Source organism: Prionailurus bengalensis, chromosome X, assembly GCF_016509475.1.
Source record: "Prionailurus bengalensis isolate Pbe53 chromosome X, Fcat_Pben_1.1_paternal_pri, whole genome shotgun sequence".
Taxonomy (NCBI): domain Eukaryota; kingdom Metazoa; phylum Chordata; class Mammalia; order Carnivora; family Felidae; genus Prionailurus; species Prionailurus bengalensis.
This window is the reverse complement of record NC_057361.1, coordinates 69,749,221-69,776,072: the sequence shown is the minus strand read 5'-3', so window position 1 is coordinate 69,776,072 and position 26,852 is coordinate 69,749,221. Positions and strand designations below refer to the sequence as shown.

The window sequence follows — 26,852 nt, the reverse complement described above, 5'->3', positions numbered from 1 at the left end:
AGAGGCATCACAATAATCTATTGTGGCTTTTATGCCCCTTAGGCTTTAATTATGTTTACTATGTGAGTTGCCAACCCTGTGTCTCTACCATCACTCACTTTGTCTAGATTCTTCCTGGAAATTCTATGTTTCACTTCAGTTAATATCACCTTTCAATATCATACTCTTATCTTGTATCTAATGATAAAATTTTATAGCCTGGTTCTCCTATTAACTAGTTGAGTGTACTTGGATACAAATTTCCCCACTGTCTTTGCCTTTCAAAATGTTTCTTATCTTTCATGATCCAGGTCAAATATCACCTTAATAGTTATTTGACAGCTTTTTTTTTTACCGTTTTTTAATGAATGAATGGATGAATTAATGAATGAATCAATGAATCAATGAATGTATTTATGAACTGGGCACACTAAAAATTATACTATCTAGTATCATCTGGATTTTTAAAACTGCCCAGCAATTATTTTATTCATTTCTTCCTATTTTTTAAATAAATGTCACACTAATTTTCTTGTTCAATAAATATCAAGTGCCAGCCACTTTCTTGGGAATTTGGGATATATTAGTAAACAAAACAAAGAGCTTTGCCCTCACAGCGATTACATTATATATTATATTATACATTATATGTATAATACATTATATATTATATATTACATTATATATAATATACATATTATATATATGTGTATATATATATACATATTCATATTTGTCAAACTACTGCCACAATCACTCCCAAACATTTCAATCACTCCCAAAAGATGCTATGTATCCCTTGATTGAATATTATATTATACATTATATGTATAATACATTATATATTATATATTACATTATATATAATATACATATTATATATATGTGTATATATATATACATATTCATATTTGTCAAACTACTGCCACAATCACTCCCAAACATTTCAATCACTCCCAAAAGATGCTATGTATCCCTTGATTGAAAGTTTTAAGCAGATGTGATGTGTTTTAACATGATGTGATGTATGTTTTCTACAGAAGAGAGTTAACAGTGGCTGGGACCAGGGAGGTAGCAGTGTAGTTGATGAAAGGTGGTCATATTTTAGATATTTTTTGAGTAAACCAGATCTAACAAGGATTGTAAAAGAAAAAGAAAAATCAAGATGTCTTTGGTATATCCTAACCTTATTCTTGATCTTAATTTTTGATCTTAATTTGTCTTGACTTAATGGGAAAGTATGACATTTTCTATCAGTTTTTTTATAGATAGCTATTATCAAAAGAAGACAATTCTCTATTCTTTTTTTTTTAGTTTTTATTTAAAGTCTATTTAGTTAACATACAGTTTAATATTAGTTTCTGGTATACAGTATAGTAATTCAACAATTCCATACAACACCTAGTGCTCATCACAAGTGCACTCCTTAATCTCAATCATCTATTTAACCATACACTCACCCATATCCCTTCTGGTTACCATCACTTTGTTCTCTATAGTTCAGAGTCTGTTACTTGGTTTGTACCTCTCTCTCTATTCTCCACTTTGCTCATTTGTTTTGTTTCTTAAAATCCATATGTGAGTGAAATCATTTATTTATCTTCTGACTTATTTTGCTTGCATAATATTCCCCAGCTCCATCCATATCGTTGCAAATCACAAAATTTTTCTTGTGTGAACACCCGTTTGCCCTGATATTCAGCACCAAAGCAACAAATTGAAAAGTGCCTAGACCATGAATGACAAAGACCCATTTACTAATTTTAAGCAGCTTCCAGACAGGTAGAAACCTGCAAATACGTTATCAGGTGGCAGAAGCACTGGAGAGTGTCATTTTTGCAATATCATCTTGACTTGCTGCTGATAATGGCAATGATACCGATTTTTGATTCTCTTCCTCTAGCCTGTTAACATCAGTGGTCTTGTGTTGCCTATCCTTCACTGTAATCAGAATGTATGAGTACCCCATGCCCCACCCAACGTGCAGGACACCCAAGCCATAATGGGGCCAAGTGAGTCCCCAAGCACCCCAACCCATGCAGAGACCAAGGCACAACAAGGGTGGGTAAGCACCCTAGGCCCTGCACTACCAAGTGCAAAGCTAAGTTGAGAAAGGGCCTCACATCCTGCCATCCCTATGTAGTGGAAATGCCACAACTGGGTTAGTTAGTACCTTGATCCTCACCCAAACCATTCAGAGATTTGAGCCACAGTTTGGGAAAATGCCCTTAGATTCACATTCCCTGTGTAACATACTAGCCACAAACCAAACAAATGAGTGCCCAAAGACCTTGCCTACCCCACACAGAGACCAAGAAACAATGAGATGAGCAAGTGGCTAAAATTATACTCTCCTTGTGCAGGGGTTGAGTTACAAACAGTTCAAGAAAAGGCTTAATGCTTCACCATCTCTGTACAGCAGCTGTAGCCTTATCACAACCCATGGGTATGTGCAACCCACAAGAAGTACAACTATAGAGTACCTGGCTCTGGTAGCCAAGGAAGATTGCATTTCTGGACCACATGTTTCAGCTTCTACAGAATACTTCTCCTTCAAGAGTGGGGGAGGTGGCCATTTTGCCTAATACAATACAAACACAGATAGGCAAACTGAGGAAACAGGAAAATGTTCCAAATCAGAGAATAAGGCAAATTTCCATATTAAACTTAATGAAATGGAAATAAGCAATCTAACTGATAAAACATTCAAAGTAATGGTCATAAAGATGCTCATTGATCTTGGGAGAAGAATGGATGAACATAGTGAGAACTTCAACAATGTAATAGAAAATACAATAAAGTGCCAAACAAATTATAACTGTACTGAAAAATACATTAGAGAGGTTCAACAACACAATGAACAAAATAGAAGTATGAATTTGTGGGCTGGAATATAGAGCAATGGCAAACACCCAGAGCACCAAAAGGGGAGAGAAAAAAAAGACATCTGGATAACATCAAGCAGAATGGGAGAAGGGAAAGAGAAAGGGACACAGAAAATATCTCAAGAAATAAGTGCTAAGATGTCTCTAATCTGGGACAGTAAAACATACATACAGGTTCACAAAGCCCCAAGAGTTCCAAATAATATGAAACCAAAAAGAAACACACTGGGACACATTTTAAAATGGTAAAAGTTAAGGACAAAAAGAATTTTAAAAGCACCAAGAGTAAAGCAACTTACTACATACAAGGAAAACCCCATAAAGCTATCGGCAGATTTTTCAGCCGAAACATTATAGGCCAGAAAGGAGTAGCATGACATATTCTGAAGTGCTGAAAGAGGAAAACTGCAAACCAAGGATCCTCTGCCTAGCAAGTTTATTATTCAAAATTAAGACTTACAAATTGTTTTCCAGATAAGCAAGAACTAAAGGAAATTATCACCACTAAATCAGCTTTAAAAGAGATGTTAAAGACATTTCTCTGAGCTAAAATGGACAGCCATTAGTGAGTAATAAGAAAACACAGAAAAGCAAAAACCTCACTGGAAAGGATAAATAAATAAATGTTCAACCACATATAAAGTTAAGTATGATGGGTAAAATAAAAGTAGTAAAATTAAAAATACAATAATTAATTAAGGGATATATAAAATAAAATTATATAAAGTGTGTTTTCAAAATATTTTTGGGTGATATGAGTAAATATTTGGAATGAGTACAAAATTAATATCAACTTAAAATAGAGTATAACAAATAGAACAAAGTGAGGGTTTCTCGAGGGGAGGTGGATGAGGGGATGGGCCAAATGGGTGATGGGCATTAAGGAGGGCATTTGTTGGGATGAAGACTAAGTGCTATGTGTAAGTGATGAATCACTGGGTTCTACTCCTGAAACCAATACTACACTGTATGTTAACTTAAATTTAAATAAATAAATTTTAAAAAGAGTACAATATACCTAAGATATTTTATTTTATATGAAACTCACAGTACTACAAACAGCAACAACAATGAAAAAAGCTTATAGTGAATACAAGAAAGACAATGAGAAAAGGATCTAAACATAATACTAAAGAGGAGGAGGAGCCAAGATGGCAGAACAGCATGGAAGGTTTTTGTGTGTCTCGCCTCCATGAAATACAGCCAGACCAACACTAAACCATCCAACACACCTAGAAAACTGATTGGAGGTTTAACCCAACAATCTGCACAACCTGAAACACAGAATTCAGCAGGTATGTGGCACAGAGAGGTGAACAGACAAGCTGGCGGCAGGCAGAGAGCCACTTTTGCAGTCAGAAAGAGGATGGAGACTTGGGGTTGGGGAGAATACAGGAAAAGCACCCCTCCTCAAAAACAGCTGGAGAGAAAGTGGAAAATTGGAAACAGTCACAGGGTCTAAAATAAAAAGGGAGAAAGGAGAAAGGAGAGGGTTTAAATTATATTAAGACTGTAAACAAGGGGAGCGCAAAGTCTGCAACTCTGCAGCTTGATAACTGACTGTGCTCTGGTGGGAAGGGTGAATCCCCAGGAACAGAGTGGGGTCTGGGGGGATCTCAGGCCACACGGGGAAAAGCAGTTCCACTGCTGGGAGGACATTTGGTAGAGACTATTGAAGCCACCTAGACCCAGCAGACCCCAGAAAATGGCTACATTCGCTGGTGCTGGAACAAGGTCATTAAGGGTGAAGCCTGGTGCCAGATGTGTGTTGTGATTTTCCATAATCCCTGAAAAGTTCCTGTTACACTATCTCGATAACTTTTTCTGGGGTGGGCTGGCACCTGGCCTCAGTCACAGGCCACCAGCAGCAGCAGGGTCTAGCAAGTGATCCTGGGTGCAGTCAAAATTTGGCCTTTGCTCATTTGGCCATTGCTCAATGAGACCCTCTTGCAGAGGGGCGGAATGGCTAAAAGCAGCGGTCCTTCAGAAGTAAGGGGCGGGGGGAAAAAACGCATCTGAGACAAAACTTGGGAGAGGTACTGCCTGGGGCTTGTTCATAGTGAAGAAGCAGAGAGTGGATGAAAGCTGAAGACAGAGGACGGGTGCACGATTACTGATCAGGGAGAACACAGTTCCAATACTAGAGACTGGGTAGCTAGAACAGAGAATTAGTGATATAGAGGACAAACTTACAGAGAATAATGAAGCAGAAACAAAGAGGGAGATTAAGGCAAAAATGCACAATTTAAGACTTAGAGAAATCAGTGACTCATTAAAAAGGAACAACATCAGAATCAAAGGGGTCCCAGAAGAGAAAAAGAGAAAAATCAGGGTAGAAGGGTTATGTGAGCATATCATACACAAATTCTCAAAATACTTAGGCAAGGAGAGAATCATGAAAGCATCAAGGGAAAAAAAGTCCCTAACTTACAAGGGAAGACAGATCAGGTTTGCAGCAGAAATTTCCACAGAAACTTGGCAGACCAGAAAGGAGTGGCAGGGTATATTCAATGCGCTGAATCAGGAAAATATGCAGCCAAGAATTCTTTATCCAGCAAAGCTGTAATTCAAAATAGAAGGAGAGATAAAAAGTTTCCTAGAGAAACAAAAATTAAAGGAATTTGTGACCACTAAACCAGCCCTGCAAGAAATTTTAAGGGGGAATTTCTGAAGGGAGAAAAGATGTATACATATGTATAATATATTATATATATATATATAAAATATATATACATATATAATATATATAAATATAATATATTATATAACAAATATAGAATTATATATTAATTATATTTTTATATAATATATTAATATAATTATATTGTAATTATAATATTATAATATTATATATTATATGCTATTATATTATATTATATAATAATATAATATATATTAATATATTACAATATAATTATATAGTATAATATATATACTAATATATTATAATATAATATTTATATATATCAAAAACAACAAAGATTAGAGAGGACTAGAGAACACCACCAGAAACTCCAACTCTGCAAGCATCATAATGGCAATAAATTGATATCTTTCAGTACTCACTCTAAACCTCATTGGGCTCAATGCTCCAATCAAAAGACATAGGGTAACAGAATGAATAAGAAAACAAGATCCATCTATATGCTGATTACAAGAGACCCACTTTAGACCTAAAGATACCTTCAGATTGAAAGTAAGGGGATGGAGAACCATCTATGATGTAATGGTCAACAAAAGAAAGCCAGAGTAGCCATACTTATATCAGACAATCTAGACTTTAAAATAAAAACTATATCAAGAGATGCAGAAGGGCATTATATCATCATTAAGGGGTCTATCCACCAAGAAGACCTAACAATGGTAAACATTTATGCTCCAAATGTGGTAGCACCCAAATATATAAATCAATTAATCTCAAACACAAAGAAACTCATCAATGGTAATACCATAATAGTAGGAGACTTCAACACCCCACTCACTACAATGGACAGATCATCTAATCAAAAAATCAACAAGAAACAATGGCTTTGAATGATACACTAGACTAGATGGATTTTACAGATATATTCAGAAAATTTCATTCTAAAGCAGCAGAATACAGTTTCTTCTCCAGTGCACATGGAATGCTCTCCAGAATAGATCATATACTGGGACACAAATCAACCCTAAGTACAAAAAGGTCGAGATAATACTGTGCATATTTTCAAACCACAACACTATGAAACTCGAAATCAACCACAAGACAAAATTTGGAAAGGTAACAAATACTTGGAGACTGAAGAACATCCCACTAAAGAATGAATGGGCTAACCAAGCAGTTAAAGAGGAAATTAAAAAGTATATGGAAGTCAATGAAAATGATAACACAATCCAAAACCTCTGGAACGCAGCAAAGGTCATCATAAGAGGAATGAATATAGCAATCCAGGCCTTCCTAAGGAAGGAAGAAAGATCTCAGATACACAACCTAACCTTATGCCTTAAGAAGCTGGAAAAAGCAGCAAATAAAACCAAAATCCAGAAGAAGACAGGAAATAATAAAGGTTAGAGCAGAAATTAATGCTATTGAAACTAAAAGAAAACAGTAGAACAGAATAATGAAACCAGAAGCTGGTTCTTTCAAAGGATTAACAAAATTGATAAACCACTCACCACTTTGATCAAAAAGAAAAGAGAAAGGACCCAAATAAATAAAATCAAGAATGAAAGAGGAGAGATCACAACCAACACAGCAGAGATACAAACAACAATAAGAGAATATTATGAGCAGTTATATGACAAGGAAATGGTCAATCTGAAGGAAATAGACAAATTCCTAGAAACATATACACTACCAAAACTGAAACAGGAAGAAATAGAAAATTTGAACAGATGCATAACCAGTAAGGAAATAGAATTAGTAATCAAAAATCTCCCAAAATACAAGAGTCCAGGGCCAGGTTGCTTTCCAGGGGAATTCTACCAAACATTTAAGGAAGAGTTAACACTTTTCTCTTGAAGGTGTTCCAAAAAATAGAATGGAAGGAAAACTTCCATACTCTTTCTATGAAGCCAGCATTACCTTGGTTCCAAATCCAGACAAAGACCCCACTAAAAAGGAGAACCATAGACTGATTTCCCTGATGAACATAGATGCAAAAATCCTCAACAGGATATTAGCCAACTGGCTACAACAATACAGTAAACAAATTATTCACCACAACCAAGTGGGTTTTATACCTGGGTTGCAAGGCTGTTTCATATCTGCAAAACAATTAACGTGATTCATTACATCAATAAAAGAAAGGACAAGAACCATATGATCCTCTCAATACACGCAGAGAAAGCATTTGACAAAATACAGCATTCTTTCTTGATACAAACCCTCAACAAAGTAGGGATAGAAGGAGCATACCTCAAGATCACAAAAGCCATACATGAAAGACTCAACACTAATATCATCTCCCATGGGGAAAAACTGAGAGCTTTGCCCCTAAGATCAGGAACAAGACAAGGATGTCCACTCTCGCCACTGTTATTCAACAAAGTATTGGAAGTCTTAGCCTCTGCAGTCAGACAATGGAAAGAAATAAAGAAAATTCCATACTTACTATTCCCAAATTATCCCAAAAATGGAATAGAAAGTAGCAGTGCCAAACTTATTTTAAGAGGCAAGTATTATTCTGATACCAAAAGGAGAGAGAGAGAGAAAGAAAGACACAAACAAACAATCGGGCCAATATTTCTAAAGAACTTAGATTTAAAAATTCTCAAAAACCTATTAGCAAATTGAATTAAACAATATATTAAAAGAATAATACATGGTCAAATTAGATTCTTTTCGGGGATTCAATGATGGTTGAACATATGAAAATCAATCAACATGATATTCCACATTAAAAAATGAAGGATTAAAAAGTACATGATTAGTGACAGTACTGGAGAAGGAAGTTGGAAGCCACTATAGTAGCCTCTGGAGGAGCAGGCAACGTTGATCTGTGGTCCAGAGGCCATTATCCCCAACTGGGAAACCCAGGAAATATCCACATGAACTACTCTAATGGCTGAGCAATTTGATGGGGTCATGATTTTGGGAGCCCACTCCATAACAACCACTGGGTCCTATATCACCAGTTGAGTGACTGATAGGCTGACCCTTATTCATGACTGTATTTTTTGCTGCCACTAAGGCTCAGCAGCTTATATGCAGGCAGTAGGTGATGCTGTCAGTTATCAGTTTGATTTCCACAGCACCGAGCTGAATGAGCCTCTTATGGTACACACAGCAACCAGCCTCTTTTAGGAGATGTGTTAATGGTATCTAGAAGACCTGATGGCAGGAATCATCATTGCAGTCTGGTAACCCCAAGAAGGAGGCCAGTTGTACTCAGTGCCCATTGTAGGTATGATGGTAAGGCAGTCCTTTGCCACTGGGGGTTCTGGGAGCTCATATACCTATGGCTATTGGAAAGCATGACCAAGGAAGAGTGTCTGGAATTCACTGCCAATGATATTAATTTGGTCATGGAATGGGTGGTTCCAGTGGAGGGGTGATTTGCCTGGAAGCCATTGCAGAATAAAGGATAGAGCAGAAGGTACTTTTGGGAGCCTAGATTCCCAAACTCACCATTACCACATCCACAATTCCTAGAATTCTAGGATACAATAAAAGACACACCATTGTGATGGAAAATTCACTAAAAATTTCATCAAAAAAGAAAAAAAAGTATGATCATTTCTATAGATGCAGAAAAAGCATTTGACAAAATTCAACGTCAATTTATGATAAAAATTCACAACAAAGTGTTTATAGAAGGAATGTACTTCAACATATAAAAGCCATATATAATAAACCCACAGCTAAGATACTCAGCAGTGAAAAGCTAAAAGCTTTTCCTCTAAATCAGAAAAAAGAAAAGGAGGCCTGCTCTCAGCACTTTTATTCAACATAGTATTAAAGTCCTAGTTGCAGTGATTAGGAAAAAAAAGAAGTAAAAGGTATCCAAATTGAAAAAGAAGAAGTAAAATTGTCACTATTTGAAGATGACATGAAAATGAATTCAGTAACATTACAGGATACAGAATTAATATACAGAGATATATATCTATACACTAAAATGAACTATCAGAAAGAAAAATTAAGAAAACAATCCCTTTTACAATAACATCAAAATAATAAAATACTCAGGAATAGATTTAACCAAGGAGGTGAAACTCTTATATTCAGAAAACTATGACATTGTAAAAGTGATTAAAGACAACACAAATAAGTGAAAATATATTTTGTACTCATGGACAGGAATAATTAATATCTTTAAGATATCTATACTACCCAAAGAGTTAATATCATTAAAATATCTATACTACCCAAAGCAATCTAAAGATCCAATACAATCCCTACAAAATACTAATGACATTTTTACAGAATTACAGTAAATAATCCTGATATTTGAAGTAAACTACAATGGATACTTAATAGCCAAAGAAATCTTGAAAAAGAATAAATCTGGAAATATTAAATGCTACATGATTCTGAACTACACTACAAAACCATAATAATCAAAAGTATATGGTACTGGAACCAAAAGAGGCACGTAAGTTAATGGAACAGAATAGATACCCAAAAAATAAACTCATTTTCTGTGATCAATTTATCTACAACAGAGGAGGCAAGAACATATAGTGGGGGAAAAGAAACCAGAATTTTTAATAAATTGTGTGCAAAACTAAACCACATTCTTACAGTGAATACAAAAATAAACTCGAAGTGAATTAAATACTTAAATGTAAGGCCTGAAACCAAAAAATTCCTGGATGAAAATACAAACAGTAAGTTTTTTTGCATTGATCTTACCAATATTTTAGTGTATGTATTTCCTCAGACAAGGACAATTAAAGCAAAAATGAATAAATGAAACTACAGCAAACTAAAATCTTTTGCACAGTGAAGGAAACAAACAACAAAATAAATAGACAATCTACTAAACAGGAGAAGACACCTGGGGTTGATATCCAAAAGATATAATGATCTTGTACTGCTCAATAGTAAAAGAAAAAAAGGCTAATTAAAAATTGGCATGCAACCTGAATAGACACTCTTCCAAAGAAGTCAACAGGCAACAACAGGGAGATGGCCAACAGGAAGATCAAAACATGCTCAATATCACTAATCATCAGGGAAATGCAAATAAAAACTTTAAGGACACACCAACTCATGCCTGCCAGAATGGTAATTATCAAACAAACAAAAAGCAAGAAATAACAACTGTTGGGGAGGGTGTGGAGGAATGGGAATCTTTGTGCACTGTTGGTCAAAATATAAATTGATGCAGCCACTATGAAAAACAGTATGGAGTTTCCTCAAAAAAAAAAATATTCAATTACCATGTGATCCAGCAATTACACTTCTCATTATTTATCCAAGGAATGTAAAAACACTAATTCTAAAAGATAGATGTATTCCTTTGTTTATTATAGCTTTATATACAATAATCAAGATATGGAAGCTACCTAAGTATCCATTAATAATAAATGGATACAGAATGTATGACAAACACACTGGAATATTATTCGGCCATACAAAAGAATGAAATCCTGCCAAATCCAACAACGTGCAATCACGTAGAGGATATTATGCTAAGTGAAATAAGTCAGAGAAAGGCAAATGACATGATTTTTACTTATATGTGGAATCTAAAAATAAGTCAATAAAGCAAGACAGAAGTAGGCTCATAGGTACAGACAGCAAACTGATAGTTGCCAGAAGGGAGGGGATGGAGAAATGGGTGAAATAGGAAAAGGGGAATACAAACTTCCAGTTTAAATGATTAAGTCAGGGGCACCTGGGTGGCTCATTTAAGCATCTGACTCTAGATTTTGGCTCAGGACATGATCTCACAGTCTGTGGGCTTGATCCCCATGTCTGTGCTGTGCACAGAGCCTGCTTGGGATTCTCCCTCTCACTCTTTCTTTCCCCCACTTTCTCTCTCTCAAAATAAATAAACTTTAAAAAATAAAATAAAATGATTAAGTCATGGGGATGTCCATCATAGGGAATATAGTTAATAATATTGTAATAAGTCTGTATGGTGACAAATGGAAACTAGACTTCTGGTGGTGATCATGTATTAATGTATAAAATTATCAAATCACTATGAGGTACATTTGTAACTACTATATGTTGTATTTCAATCATATTTCAATAAAAATATAAAATAAGAGAAGGGCTAGAGAAAAGAGACAGGAAAGAACTGAAGAGGAATAAGAGTACGAAAATTTTTCAAATAAAATACTTAAAGTTACAAAGACAATTAATGAAGGAACTAAAAATAAAGATAGAACCATTTAGGAAAAGAGGAGAGGAGATGGTGTATATAAACAAAATCTTCACCCATTATGGAAGACCATTTTGAGAGAATGTATAAAATTGAAAAGTAACCATAAAATATATTATTTAGAGATATGGAAGTAGCCAACAAACAAAATAAATACAGAATCACATTTATACGTACCTATGTCCTTCGGTTTGCCTATACAACTAATTTTACTGGTACTTGAATATCTTATCTTCAAATACAATGATAATGCTTCAAATTAAAGAAATTGTGTCTTGAAAACAGACCAAACCAAGTAATGACAGTGTTAGAAAAATGAGTCTTTATGTCATAAGTACATATTTTAAATACAATTCTTAAATTATTATTTTTTTACACTCTGGAAATCAGTGTAGTATCTAAGAATTCCCATACCTTTTCCTTGGTAAAATTTCATTAGATAATTTTCATTTCATGTCACTATTATTTCTTGTGATCTAGTAGTTCAGCCACCTATGTTACATCATTAGGGGTATTCCATTCCTGATCCATCCCAGTTATGTGCAGGCATATGGCTTACATCTTTCAGACTCCATTAAAACACCAAACACTTTCACTGTACTGTTCACTCCGGTTTCAATTTATAGCTCCTTTAACTTAATTCTTCATTTTGAAGACAAAGAAATAAGCCCAGAATAGGAAGAGGATTTACTGGTTTTATTTTGTCATAAAACGATGTGTGTTTTAGGGTAAAAAGTACAAATTTAAAGAGTGTGCACAGTTCTATAGTTCCTGTGTCTTTATTCAATTTGTGAATTCACAAAAAAAATCACACAGAGTAGAGAGATTTTGGAGGAAGATGGTGGCGTAGGAGGACGCTGGGTTCACTGCGTCCTGCTGATCACTTAGATTCCAACCACATCTGCCTAAATAACCCAGAAAACCCACCAGAAGACTAGCAAAACGGACTCTCCAGAGCAAAGCGTACACGAGAAGCCCACGGAAGAGGGTAGAAAGGGCTGAGAGGCAGTGAACATTACATGGACTGGCAGGAGGGAGCCGGGGAGGTGGAGGGGCATCCAGCCTTCCCGGGAGGCAGAGCCCCTGAGTCTGGCTTGCAAAAGTGGAGGGGCTGGACGGAGTGTGTTCTCACAGCCAGCAGAACTTAACATCTGGAATGTTATAAGTCAACACCTCTGCTCAGAGAGTGGGATGGCTAGAGGAAAATGGGAGGGAGAGTTGTTGAGCTCCAAAGGACAGAGCTCAGCTTGGCAGCGAAGAAAGGTGCTGGCCGGCGCCATCTCCCTTGCCCATCCCCCAGCCAAAATCCCAAAGGGAACCAGTTCCCGTCACGGAACTTGCTTGCACCGTGCAAACACCCAAAGCTGTGCTTCTGTGGATCCATCCCTCCGAAGGGTTGGCCTCCCTCCCGGTGCCGCTGTGGCTCCAGCAGTGGGCTGGGGGTAGACATCAGGTCTGACCACCAACGTAAGTTACTCCAGACAGCACAGAGGAAGAGCCCTGCAGCTCCACGCCACTCGAGGGTCTATCCAAAATGACAACATGGAAGAATTCTCCTCAAAAGAAACTCCAGGAAGTAGAGACAGCTAGACAACTGACCAAAAATGATCTAAGCAATGTAACAGAAAATGAATTTAAAGTAATAGTCATAAAATTAATCTCTGGGATTGAAAAAAAGCATAAAGGACAGCAGAGAATCTACTACTACAGAGATCAAGGGACTAAGAAACACCCAGGAGGAGCTAAAAAATGCTATAAATGAGCTGCAAAATAAAATGGAGATGACCACAGCTTGGATTGAAGAGGCAGAGGAGAAAATAGGTGAATTAGAATATAAAACTATGGAAAAAGAGGAAGCTGAGAAAAAGAGAGATAAAAAAAATACAGGAGTAAGAGGGGAAAATTAGAAAACTAAGTAACAATTAAACATAATACCATATGCATAATTGGGATTCCAGGGGAGGAAGAGAGAGAGAAAGGTATTGACGGTGTACTTGAAGAAATAATAGCTGAGAACTTCCCTGATCTGGGGAAGAAAAAAGGCATTGAAATCCAAGAGGCACAGAGAACTCCCTTAAGACATATCTTGAATCGATCTTCTGCATGACATATCATAGTGAAACTGGCAAAATACAAGGATAAAGAGAAAATTCGGTAAGCAGCTAGGGATAAACATGCTCTAACACATAAAGGGAGACCGATAAGACTAGTGATGGATCTCTCCACTGAAACTTGTCAGGCCAGAAAGGAATGGCAGGAAATCTTCAATGTGATAAACAAAAATTATGCAGCCGAGAATCTGTTATCCAGGAAGTCTGTCATTTAGAATAGAAGAGATACAGTCTTCACAAACAAACAAAAACTAAAGACATTCGTCACCACTAAACCAGCCACACAAGAGATCCTAAGGGGGACCTGTGAGACAAGGTACCAGAGACATCCCTACAAGCATGGAAACTACAGACATCACAATGACTCTAAACCCATATCTTTCTATAATAACACTGAATGTAAATGGACTAAATGCTCCAACCAAAAGACATAGGGTATCAGAATGGATAAAAAACCAAGACCCATCTAATTGCTGTCTACAAGAGACTCATTTTAGACCTGAGGACACCTTCAGATTGAAAGTGACAGGATGGAGAACTATCTATCATGCTACTGGAAGTCAAAAGAAAGCTGGGGTAGCCATACTTACATCAGAAAAACTAGAGTTTCAATTAAAGGCCTCAACAAGAGATGAAGAAGGGCATTATATAATAATTGCAAGGTCTATCCATCAGGAAAAGCTAACAATTATAAATGTCAGTGTGCCGAATATGGGAGCCCCCAAATATATAAAACAATTAATCACAAACATAAGCAACCTGACTGATAAGAAGGTGGTAATTGGAGGAGACTTTAATACTCCACTTACAACAATGGATAGATCATCTAGACACAGGATCAATAAAGAAACAAGTGCCCTGAATGATACATTAGATCAGATGGACTTGACACATATATTTAGAACTCTGCATCCCAAAGCAACAGAATATACTTTCTTCTCGAGTACACATGGAACATTCTCCAAGATAGATCATATACTGGGTCACAAAACAGCCCTTCATAAGTATACAAGCATTGAGATCATACCATGCATACTTTCAGACCACAATGTGATGAAGCTTGAAATCAACCACAGGAAAAAGTCTGGAAAACCTCCAAAAGCATGAAGGTTAAAGAACACTCTACTAAAGAATGAATGGGTCAACCAGGCAATTATAGAAGAAATCAAGAAACATATGGAAACAAATGAAAATGAAAAGGCAACAATCCAAACGCTTTGGGATGCAGCAAAGGCAGTCCTGAGAGGAAAAGACATTGCAATCCAGGCCTATCTCAAGAAACAAGAAAAATCCCAAATACAAAATCTAACAGCACACATACAGGAAATAGAAGCAGAACAGCAAAGACACCCCAAACCCAGCAGAAGAAGAGAAATAATAAAGATCATAGAAATACACAATATAGAATCTAAAAAAACTGTACAGCAGATCAATGAAACCAAGAGTTGGTTTTTTGAAAAAATAAACAAAATTGATAAACCTCTAGCCAGGTGCCTCAAAAAGAAAAGACAGAGGGACCAAATAGATAAAATCATGAATGAAAATGGAAGTATTACAACCAATCCCTCAGAAATACAAGCAATTATCAGGGAATACTATGAAAAATTATATGCCAACAAACTAGACAACCTGGAAGAAAAGGACAAATTCTTAAACACCCACGCACTCTCAAAACTCAAACAGAAAGAAATAGAAAGCTTGAGCAGACCCATAACCGTGAAGAAATTGATTCAGTTATCAAACATCTCCCAACAAATAAGAGTCCAGGACGAGATGGCTTCCCAGGGGAATTCTACCAGACATTTAAAGCAGAAATAATACCTATCCTTCTCAAGCTATTCAAAAAAAAAAAAAAAGAAGAAAAAAAAAGGAAGGAAAACTTCCAGACTTCCAGACTCATTCTATGAAGCCAGCATTATTTTGATTCCTAAACCAGACAGAGACCCAGTAAAAAAAGAGAACTACAGGCCAATATCCCTGATGAATATGGATGCAAAAATTCTCAATAAGATACTAGCAAATCGAATTCAACAGCATATAAAAAGAGTTATTCACCATGATCAAGTGGGACTCATTACTGAGCTGCAGGACTGGTTCAACAACTGCAAATCAATCAATGTGGTACATCACATTAATAAAAAAAAAGATAAGAACCATATGATCCTGTCAATCGATGCAGAAAAAGCATTTGACAAAATTCAGCACCCTTTCTTAATAAAAACTCTTGAGAAAGTTGGGATGGAAGGAACATACTTAAACATCATAAAAGCCATTTATGAAAAGCTCACAGCTAATATCATCCTCAATGGGGAAAAACTGAGAGCTTTCTCCCTGAGATCAGGAACATGACAGGGATGTCCACTCTCACCGCTGTTGTTTAACACAGTGTTGGAAGTTCTAGCATCAGCAATCAGACAACAAAAGGAAATCAAAGGCTTCAAAATTGGCAAAGATGAAGTTAAGCTTTCACTTTTTGCAGATGACATGATATTATACATGGAAAACCCTATAGACTCCACCAAAAGTCTCCTAGAACTGATCCATGAATTCAGCAAAGTTGCAGGATACAATATCAATGTACAGAAATCAGTTGCATTCTTATGCACTAATAATGAAGCAACAGAAAGACAAATAAAGAAACTGATCCCATTCACAATTGCACCAAGAAGCATAAAATACCTAGGAATAAACCTAACCAAAGATGTAAAAGATCTGTATGTTGAAAACTATAGAAAGCTTATGAAGGAAATTGAAGAAGATATAAAAGAAATGGAAAAACATTCCATGCTCATGTATTGGAAGAATAAGTATTGTTAAAATGTCAGTACTACTCAAAGCTATGTACACATTCAATGCAATCCCAATCAAAATTGTACCAGCATTCTTCTCAATGCTAGATCAGGTAAGTCAGTCAGAGTGGCTAAAATGAACAAATCAGGAGACTGCTAGATTTGATGCTAGAGAGGATGTGGAGAAATGGGAACCCTCTTGCACTGTTGGTCGGAATGCAAACTGGTGCAGCCACTCTGGAAAACACTGTGTAAGTTCCTCAAAAAAAAATAAAAATAGACCTACCCTATAACCCAGCAATACCACTGTTAGGAATTTACCCAAGGGATATAGGAGTACTGATGCACAGGGGCACTTATACCCTAGTGTTTATAGCAGCACTTTCAACAATAGCCAAATTATGGAAAAAGCCTAAATATCCATCAACTGACGAGTGGATAAAGAAATTGTGGTTTATTTACAGAATGCAATACTACGTGGCAATGAGAAAGAATGAAATATGGCCCTTTGTAGCAACGCAGATGGAACTGGAGAGTGTTATATTAAGTGAAATAAGTCATACATAGAAAGAAAGATACCATATATTTTCACTCTTATGTGGATCCTGAGAAACTTAACAGAAGTCTATGGGGGGGGGGGAAGAAAAAAAAAGAGGTTAGAGAGGGAGAGAGCCAAAGCATAAGAGGTCTTAAAAACTGAGAACAAACTGAGGATTGATGGGGGGTAGGAGGGAGGGGAGAGTGGGTAATGTGTATTGAGGAGGGCACCTTTTGGGATGAGCACTGGGTGTTGTATGGAAACCAATCTGACAATAAATTTCATATTTAAAAAAATCACATAGAGTAACTAAGTATAGCTAATTCCGTATACAGTAAGTACTCTAAGGTGGACTCCAGTTTGCAAACAATATCTTTCCTTGAATAGAAATAATTTTTCATCCTCCTTCCTTGTTTTTTTTTCTCGTTATTTGATTTGCCTTCATTTGACTCTAATTAACCATAGGAATTGACACTATAAGCTATTTAATCAAATGCTTAGGATTGTGTATAATACCACCTAATTTCTGGGTGCTCAGTAAATGAAAATACCTGCTGGAAAATAAAATAAGCTATCAATGACTGTTTCTCTTGGTAAGAAGGTGACAATTAACATATTGATTTAATTTTTGACTTGAACATTTTGTACTGAACTGGTTTCTTTTACCTTATGTTCATATTTCCCAAATGCAAATTAAAATTTACACACATCAGTATTTGAGAAATCTTGATAAGAATATGGGCCTATGAATATGTTTAATACAACCTTAGATACATTTAAAGCAATTTACATGCTTTACTTTCCTGTAAAGAATGTGGTATTCATGTCCCATTTTACACTTGAGGAAAATGATATTCCAAATGATTAAAAAAAGTTCTTCAAAGGAATTCTGCAAGTAACTGGTAGTGTAGCAATTAAAATAAAAGCTTTCTGACTCCAAAACTGTAGGAAGTAGCAACTAGATTATGCAACATTCATGATACTTTCTATTTTCAAATTATTTAGGTATTTTGAGGAAGGTTAGAAAATCTTTGCTGACACATTTTAAGATACTAGAACCTTGACTATCACAATGTTCACAGTTTGGGACTAGATGACCGCTTATTATTTCCTTAGGACAAGCTTTTTAAAATTTTTTTTTAAAAATGTTTATTTTTGAGACAGAGCAAGAGACAGAGGACAAGTGGGGTAGGAGTAGACAGGGGGTGACACAGAATCTGAAGCGGGGTCCAGGCTGCAAGCTGCCAGCACAGAGCCCAACACGGGACTCATACCCAAGAACCGCAAGATCATGATCTGAACCAAAGTCAGCTGCCCAACCAACTGAGCCACTCAGGTGCCCCAGGACTAGCTTTTTATTTTTAAATTCCCTGTTGAAAACTAGGTTATGGCAAAGATTATTTTCACCAATATAGAAAGCCAAGAATAAATAAAAAGAATTATAATATATTTAGCTATATAAAGGTTTATAAATTTTTGCATAGCAAAACCAACAACAACAACAAAAAAAACATAACCCAACGCTAATATCATCCTCCATGGGGAAAAACTGAGAGCTTTACCCCTAAGGTCACGAACAAGACAAGGATGTCCACTCTTGCCACTGTTATTCTACATAGTATTGGAAGTCTTAGCCTCTGCAATCAGACAACACAAAGAAATAAGAAAGCATGCAAATTGGCCAGGAGGGGGTCAAACTTTTACTCTTCGCAGATGACATGATACTCTATATGGAAAAACCAGAAGATTCCTCCAAAAAACTGCTAGAATTGATTCATGAATTCAGCAAAGTTGCAGGATATAAAATCAACACACAGAAATCGGTTGCATTCTTATACACCAACAATGAAGCGGCAGAAAGAGAAATCAAGGAATCCATCCCATTTACAGTTGCACCAAAACCCATAAAGTACCTAGGGATACATCTAACCAAAGAGATGAAAAATCTATACACTGAAAATACACAAAGTTTAACAAAGAATTTGAAGAAGACACACACACACACACAAAATAGAAAAATATTCCATGCTACTGGATAGGAAGAACAAATATTGTTAAAATGTCGATACTACCCAAAGCAATCTACATATTCAATGCAATCCTAATCAAAATTGCACCAGCATTCTTCTTGAAGCTAGAAGAAATAATCCTAAAATTTGTATGGAATCAGAAAAGACCCCAAATATCCAAAGCAATCTTGAAAAAGAAAACCAAATCAGGAGGCATCACAATCCCAGACTTCAAGCTATACTACAAAGCTGTAATCTTCAAGACAGTGTGGTACTGGCATAAGAACAGACACTCAGATCAATTGAACAGAATAGAGAACCCATAAATGGACCCACAAACGTATGGCCAACTAATCTTTGACAGAGCAGGGAAGAATATCCAATGGAATAAAGAGAGTCTCTTCAGCAAGTGATGCTGGGAAAACTGGACGGCGACATGCAGAAAAATGAACTTGGACCACTGTGTTACACCATACACAAAAATAAACTTAAAATAAATGAGAGACCTAAATGTAAGATAGGAAGTCATCAGAATCCTCGAGGAGAAAGCAGGCAAAAACCTCTTAGATGCTTGCTGCAGCAACTTCTTACTCAACAAGTCTCTGGAGGCAAGGGAAACAAGCAAAAATGAACTACTGGGACCTCATCAAAATAAAAACTTCTGCACAGTGAAGGAAATAATCAGCAAAACTAAAAGGCAACTGACAACATGGGAGAAGATATTTGCAAGTGACATATCTGATAAAGGGTTAGTATCCAAAATCTATAAAGAACTGATCAAACTCCACCCCCTAAAAACAAAGAATCCAGTGAAGAAATGGGCAAAGACATAAATAGACACTTCTCCAAAGAAGACATCCAGATGTCCAACCAACGCATGAAAAAATGCTCAACATCACTCATCATCAGGGAAATACAAATCAAAACCACAATGAGATACCACCTTACACCTGTCAGAATGGCTAACATGAACAACTCAGGCAACAACAGATGTTGGAGAGGATGTGGAGAAAGAGGATCTCTTTTGCATTGTTGGTCGGAATGCCAGCTGGTGCAGCCACTCTGGGAAACAGTATGGAGGTTCCTCAAAAAACTAAAAATAGAACTACCCTATGACCCAGCAATTGCACTACTAGGCATTTATCCACGGTATACAGGTATGCTGTTTCGAAGGGACACATGCACCTCCATGTTTATAGCCGCACTATCAACAATAGCCAAAGTATGGAAAAAGCCCAAACGTCTATCGATGGATGAATGGATAAAGAAGATATATAATATGTATATTAATATATATTAATATATTAATTAATTAATATATAATTTATATATATTATTACTCAGCAACCAAAAAGAATGAAATCTTGCCATTTGCAACTACATGGATGGAACTGGAGGGTATTATACTAAGTGAAATTAGTCAGAGAAAGACAAAAATCATATGACCACTGATATTAGGGCTTTGATAGACAAAATAGATGAACATAAGGGAAGGAAAACAAAAATAATATAAAAACAGGAAGGGGGACAAAACAGAAGAGAGTCATAAATATGGAGAACAAACAGAGGGTTACAGTAGGGGATGTGGGAGGGGGGATGAGCGAAACGGGTAAGGGGCACTAAGGAATCTACTCCTGAAATCATAGTTGCACTGTATGCTGACAAATTTGGATGTAAATTTTAAAAAATAAAATAAAAAAACATAAAAACAATAGATATATGAGAGTAGGGAAAATTACAACAAAGAAGAACAACAGAGACTTATATCTATAATAAATAAAGTCTTTTATAAATTGACAATAATCTCTAAATATCCAATGAGAAAAATGGACAAAGGATACAAAGCCATGATTCTCAAATTATCAAACCAAAGTGACCAAAATACATTCAAAATATTTTCAAGGTCACTAATAGGGACATGCAAGTTAAGGTATCAGTGAATTATTATGCATCCAGTAGAATGGTTAGAGGAAGAGCTGTAACATATATTACTAACTTGGATGCAGAGATGTATGTTTATTTTTTTGCCTTTAAATAAAACTAACAAAACATCGCCCTCTCTTCTGCTTTCTGCACCTTTCCCATTCTCATGTGTGTGTGTGTGTGTGTGTGTGTGTGCATTTCAAGGTTTGATATGGTGAAGTGAATATTTAATAAAAGTAAGGAATGCTACATAGTAAGAGGTTGTTGATTGTTATCCGAAGAAAATAAGTGGAAATGGATAAGGGTAGAAATGGGCAGTGGGAAAACAAGCCAAAATAAAAACTAAAAAAACTGATGTTAGCAAATCCAGAATGTATGGCATCTTGGAGAATTAAATTATGTGTGTATTTTCATAAATAATATGGAACTTAAAGCAATAGCATTAGATACATATCTCCTGGTTTATAGAGATAATTAGGATATTGTCAGGTAAAAAATTAAATTGTAAAGTACAGCATATGTATGATTTTAGTTTAGTCAAAACAAATTATTTATCTCTCTATCTGCTTCTGCTTACATACACTTGTATGTACAAAGTGTTGGTGCAAAAGAAAAATGAATACCAGGATGGTAATACTGGTTATCTCAAGAGGATATATGCTAAGGAACTTAGAAGTACAGGAGTGAGCATAAGGATTTAGTAACTTTTTACATATTTTGTATTTTAGTTGTTATAAAAAATTTGTATTACTTTTGTTAGTAAGAAAATATTTAAATTTGACCATAAGACAGAAAATCAATAAGGAAAATTCAGTTTTAAACAATACATTATACAAAATAAACTTAACAGATATATACAAACCATTCCAAATAAAATTGGTAAAATATATATTATTCTCAAGTGCAGGTGAAAAATGCTCCAGGATCAATAATATGTTAAGCTATGAAACCAGTCTTAAAAAATTAAGGAGCCTGGGTGGCTCAGTTGGTTGAGCGACCGACTTCGGCTCAGGTCATGATCTCACAGTTTGTTGGTTCAAGCCCCGTGTTGGTCTCTGTGCTGACAGCTTGGAGCCTGTAGCCTGCTTCGGATTCTGTGTCTCCCTCTCACTCTGCCCCTCCCCCACTCATGCTCTGTCTCTCTCTGTCTCAGAAATAAATAAATATTAAACAAAATTTTTAAATAAAATATTAAGGAGATTTAAATAATATCAAGCATCTTTTCTGAACATAATGATAAATTACATAAAGAAGCGTAGAAAATTTATATTACGTGGAAAGTTAAAAACATGCTACTAAATAACCAATGTGTCAAAGAAGAAATCAAAAAAGGAATTAAAATGTAACTTGCCAGGGCACTTGGGTGGCTAAATTAGTTGTGTCTAACTCTTGATTTCAGCTCAGGTCATGCTCTCATGGGTCATGAGATCAAGCCCTGAATCAGGCTCTGAACTGATGGCATAGCCTGCTTAGGATACTCTCTCTACCTCTCTCTCTGCCTCTCCTTCCCCTAAAATTAAATAAACTTAAAAAATATAACTTGAGAAATTAAAATGTAAATACAACTTACCTAAACTTATGGGTAGAAGAAAAAGCAATTCTAAGAAAAAATTCATACTGAGAAATACCTGATTCAAAAAATAATAATAATAATACATAAAAAATAGAGAGACAATTCTCAAATAATAAAACTAGCTCTACAACTCAAGAAATTAAAAAAAAGATTAAGCAAAACCGAAAATTAGTAGAATGAAGGAATTAACAAAGGTCAAAGCAGAAATAAATGAAAAAGAGACTAAGAAGATAATAGAAAAAAAGATCAATGAAACCAAGAGATCGTGTTTTGGAAAGATAAACAAAATTGATAAACCTTTACCTAGCCTCACCAAGAAAAATATCAAATAAATAAAATCAGAAAAGAAAAAAAATACATTACAGATTTTGTTACAACAGAAATACAAAGGATCATAAGAGACTACAATGAAGAATTTGATAAATCCTAGCAACATACAACATTGCAAGATGGAATCAAAAGAAATACAATATCTGAACAGACTGATTACTAGCAAGGAGGTTGAATAAGTAATCAAAAACCTCCCAACAAAAGTTGAGAGTCAGAGGGTTTCCCTGCAAAATTTTATCAAATATTTAAAGAAGAACTAATACCAATCCTTCTCAAACTCTTCTAAAAATATAAAAGAGGAAGTAACATTGCTGAACTCATTTTATTTATCCATATCCTAAAACCACTCAAGGATACGACAAGCAAAGTAGAGGCCAATATGCCTGATGAATATAGATAGAAACAATCCTTAGGCAAATACTAGCAAAACTGAAATCAACAATACATTAAAAGAATCATACAACATGAACAAATAGGATAAATTCCAGGGATGCAAGGATGGTTCAACATCTGCACATCAATGTTATACACCATGTTAACAAAACTCATTTTAATAGATGCAGAAAACATGTATGAAAAAATTCAACATTCCTTTATGATAACTCAATACACTGGGTATAGACGGAATGTGCTTCAACCTAAGAAAGCTTATATGAGACAAAATCCACTGCTAACATCATATTTAATGGTTAAAACTGGACATTTTCCCCCTAAGATTAGACACAAGAATTATCATTCTCATCATTTTTATTCAACATAGCATTGAAAGTCCTAGCCAGAACATTTAGGTACAAACAAGAAATTAACATCATTCATACCAGAAAAAGTTAAAGAGCGTTAAGACATACAAACTTCCAATTACAAAATAAATCACAGAGATGAAAAGAGCACCATAGGGAATATAGTCAATAAGATAGTAATAATGTTTGGTGATAGATGGTCAGTACACTTATCATAATGTATAGAATTGTAAAAGCAGTATGCTGTACATTTGAAAATAATATAACATTGTATGTTAATTATACTTCAATTAACAAGTCAACCAAATCAGAAAGGAAAAAGTAAAACTGTCTCCATTTGCAGATAACATATTATACATTATAAACACTAACCACCAAAATCTGTAAGAACTAATAAAAGCATTCAACAAAGTTGCAGGATAGAAAATTAATACACAAAATCCTGTTGTTTTTCTACACAATAATAATGAACTAGCAGAAACAAAAATGAAGAAAACAATTACACTTACAATTGTATCCAAAAAATATCCAGATATAAATTTAACCAAGGAGGTGAAACACCTGGACTCTGAAAACTATAAGACATTGAAGAAAAAAATGGAAGACACAAAGAAATAGAAAAGTATTCTATGCTAATGGATCTGAAGAATTAATATTGTTAACATATCTATGCTACCAAAAACACTCTACAGATTTAACACAATCCTTAAAAAAATTCCAATGACATTTTCACAGAAATAGATATAACAATATTAAAATCTGTATAAAAATGATAAAAGACCTTGAAAAATCAAAGTAATGTTGAGAAAAAACAAGAAAACTGGAAGTGTCATGCTACCTGATTTCAGACTATACTGCAAAGCTATAATAGTCATAATAATATGGTACTGGTACAAAAACAGACAAAGAGTTCAATGGAGCAAGATAGAGAGATAAGAAATAAACCCATACACATAAAGTCAATTTGGTTATGACAAAGGGGCCACGAATATTCAATGGGGGAAATGACAGTGTCTTCAATAAGTGGTTTGGGAAACCTTGACAGCCACATGAAAAAGAGTGAAACTGAACCATTGTCTTACACCATACATAAAAATTAACTCAAAAACGGATTAAAGATTTAAATGTAAACTCAGAACCATAAAACTCTTAGAAGAATATATAAGCAATAAACTCCTTGACATTAATCATGTTGGTGGCATTTTGGATTTGATTCCAAAAGTTATTGAATAATAGGTCACAGTAATAAAAAGCACAGCATAAAAAATTTAGTCATTTATATTGCTATAGTGATGTGGGGGACCGATGGTAGCTACACTAGTGGCAAACATAGCATAATGTATACAATTTTCAAATACTATGTTGTATGCCTGAACGTACCTGAATGTGGTACACCAAATGTAGCATTGTGTTAACTATATTCAAATAAAAAAATAGCACACACACACACATGCACACACACATACACACAATGGAATGTTATTCAGCCTTAAAAAGAAGAAAATCTTGTACTATGTATGAAACTTGAAGGAATTATGCTAAGTGTAGTAAGTCAGATAGAGACACTGTATGATTTCACTTATATGTGGAAATTAAAAAAAATGGGAGAGTGGATACAGAGAACACATTTGTGGTTGTCATATGTGTGGAGGCTGGGGAATGGATGAAGTGGGTGAAAGCAGTTAAAAATTACAAGCATCAAGTTATAAAAACAAAGAAGTCATGGGTATGTAATATACATCATGGTGACTATAGTTCATTATGCTGTATAGTATATTTGATAGCACTGAAAGAGTATATTTTAAAAGTTTTCATCTCAAGAAAAAAATTTTGTATTATTAATGGTGATGGATGTTAACTTAATTTATTGTGATGATCATTTCTCAATATATATAAATACTAAATTTTTATGTTGTACATCTGAAACTAATATAATGTTACATGTCAATTACACCTAAATAAAAAGAAAAAAAAGAATAGGAAACAAAGAACTTTAAGCATAACACTAGTTTTCTACCTTAGTAAGTGAAGTATAAACAACTTTTCCAGGGAAACCTGGAAGTATGGCAGAATAGGAGAATCCTAAGCTAACTTTATCCCACCTGATACACCTAGATAATAGCGACATCAGTGCAACTAACCCAGAAAATTACCTGCAGACTGGCAAAAGAGACTCTCCACCATTAATCAGACAGAGGAGGCCACGTAGAAAATGCTAACAGAGGCAGAGACCCAGTCAAAAACAAAACTCCTAGTGAGTCTGACCACAAATGGGAGGGACACTACAAATATAAAAAGGGGAGAGGAACAGATCCCACATCAGGCACCCAAGACAAAGAAAACCTGAACTTGGAAGATGTATTTCCATAACATTTGGCGTTGCAAACCAGTGGGGCTTAACTTCTTAAGTTTTTACAATCAGCGGGGCTTAACCCTGGGTACTTGAAAAATAAACTAGCTCAGCTCTGAGAGAGCCAAAGGCAATAGGAAACTGGGTTGCTGCCTGTAAAGAAACAGCATAACAAACAAATCCACTGAGATACAGCATAGGAGCAGCAGTTTGAAAGGTGCTTGGCTCTAGCCAGGTATTATACTTCAAGACTCCACAGTAGGGAAGGGCATCTACCTTGCCAATATCACACCTCCTGCCCCAGCACTCTTCTGCAGACTCACCCCATCCAACCCACTCCATTTGGCAGGAGTCCCTTTAAAGTCGTGCTTGTTGTGTCTCATTCTGCAAGAAGCCCCAACAGTGACCATCACCACTCCAAAGTGACTCTTACCTTAGGGATAGGGGAAGATAACCACACACTGCAGCCCCCACAGTGGGCTGAGGCAGACATCTGATCTGATTGCTAGCTCTGGCCACCAAGAAAACATCATGGGGGCAGCTCAAGGAGAGAGTCCTGTAGTTCAAGGTCACTGAAACCCCCACAGACAAATTAGGGGCAAAATCTGGCCTGATTGTAACCCTACCCTCCAACAAAAGCCTCCTAGGGGAAAATTCAGGAAGAGCATTCTGCAGTTCAGTGTCACCACAGCCCTGCCTGGCAAATGGGCTGAGAGCAAGTATAGTATCTGAGCCAATTTTAAGCCAAAGGCAGCTCCAGCCCTGGTCTTTAATAGGACAGGGATCAAAACTGTCTGTCTAGCAGAAAT

At 35.7% G+C, this 26,852-nt stretch overlaps 1 pseudogene; it reads left to right on the top strand.

Moving 5' to 3' along the window:
* The window catches only part of LOC122477093, a 127,997-nt pseudogene extending 101,457 nt beyond the window's left edge, over positions 1–26,540 (top strand).
* The last annotated feature ends 312 nt before the right edge of the window (positions 26,541–26,852 follow it).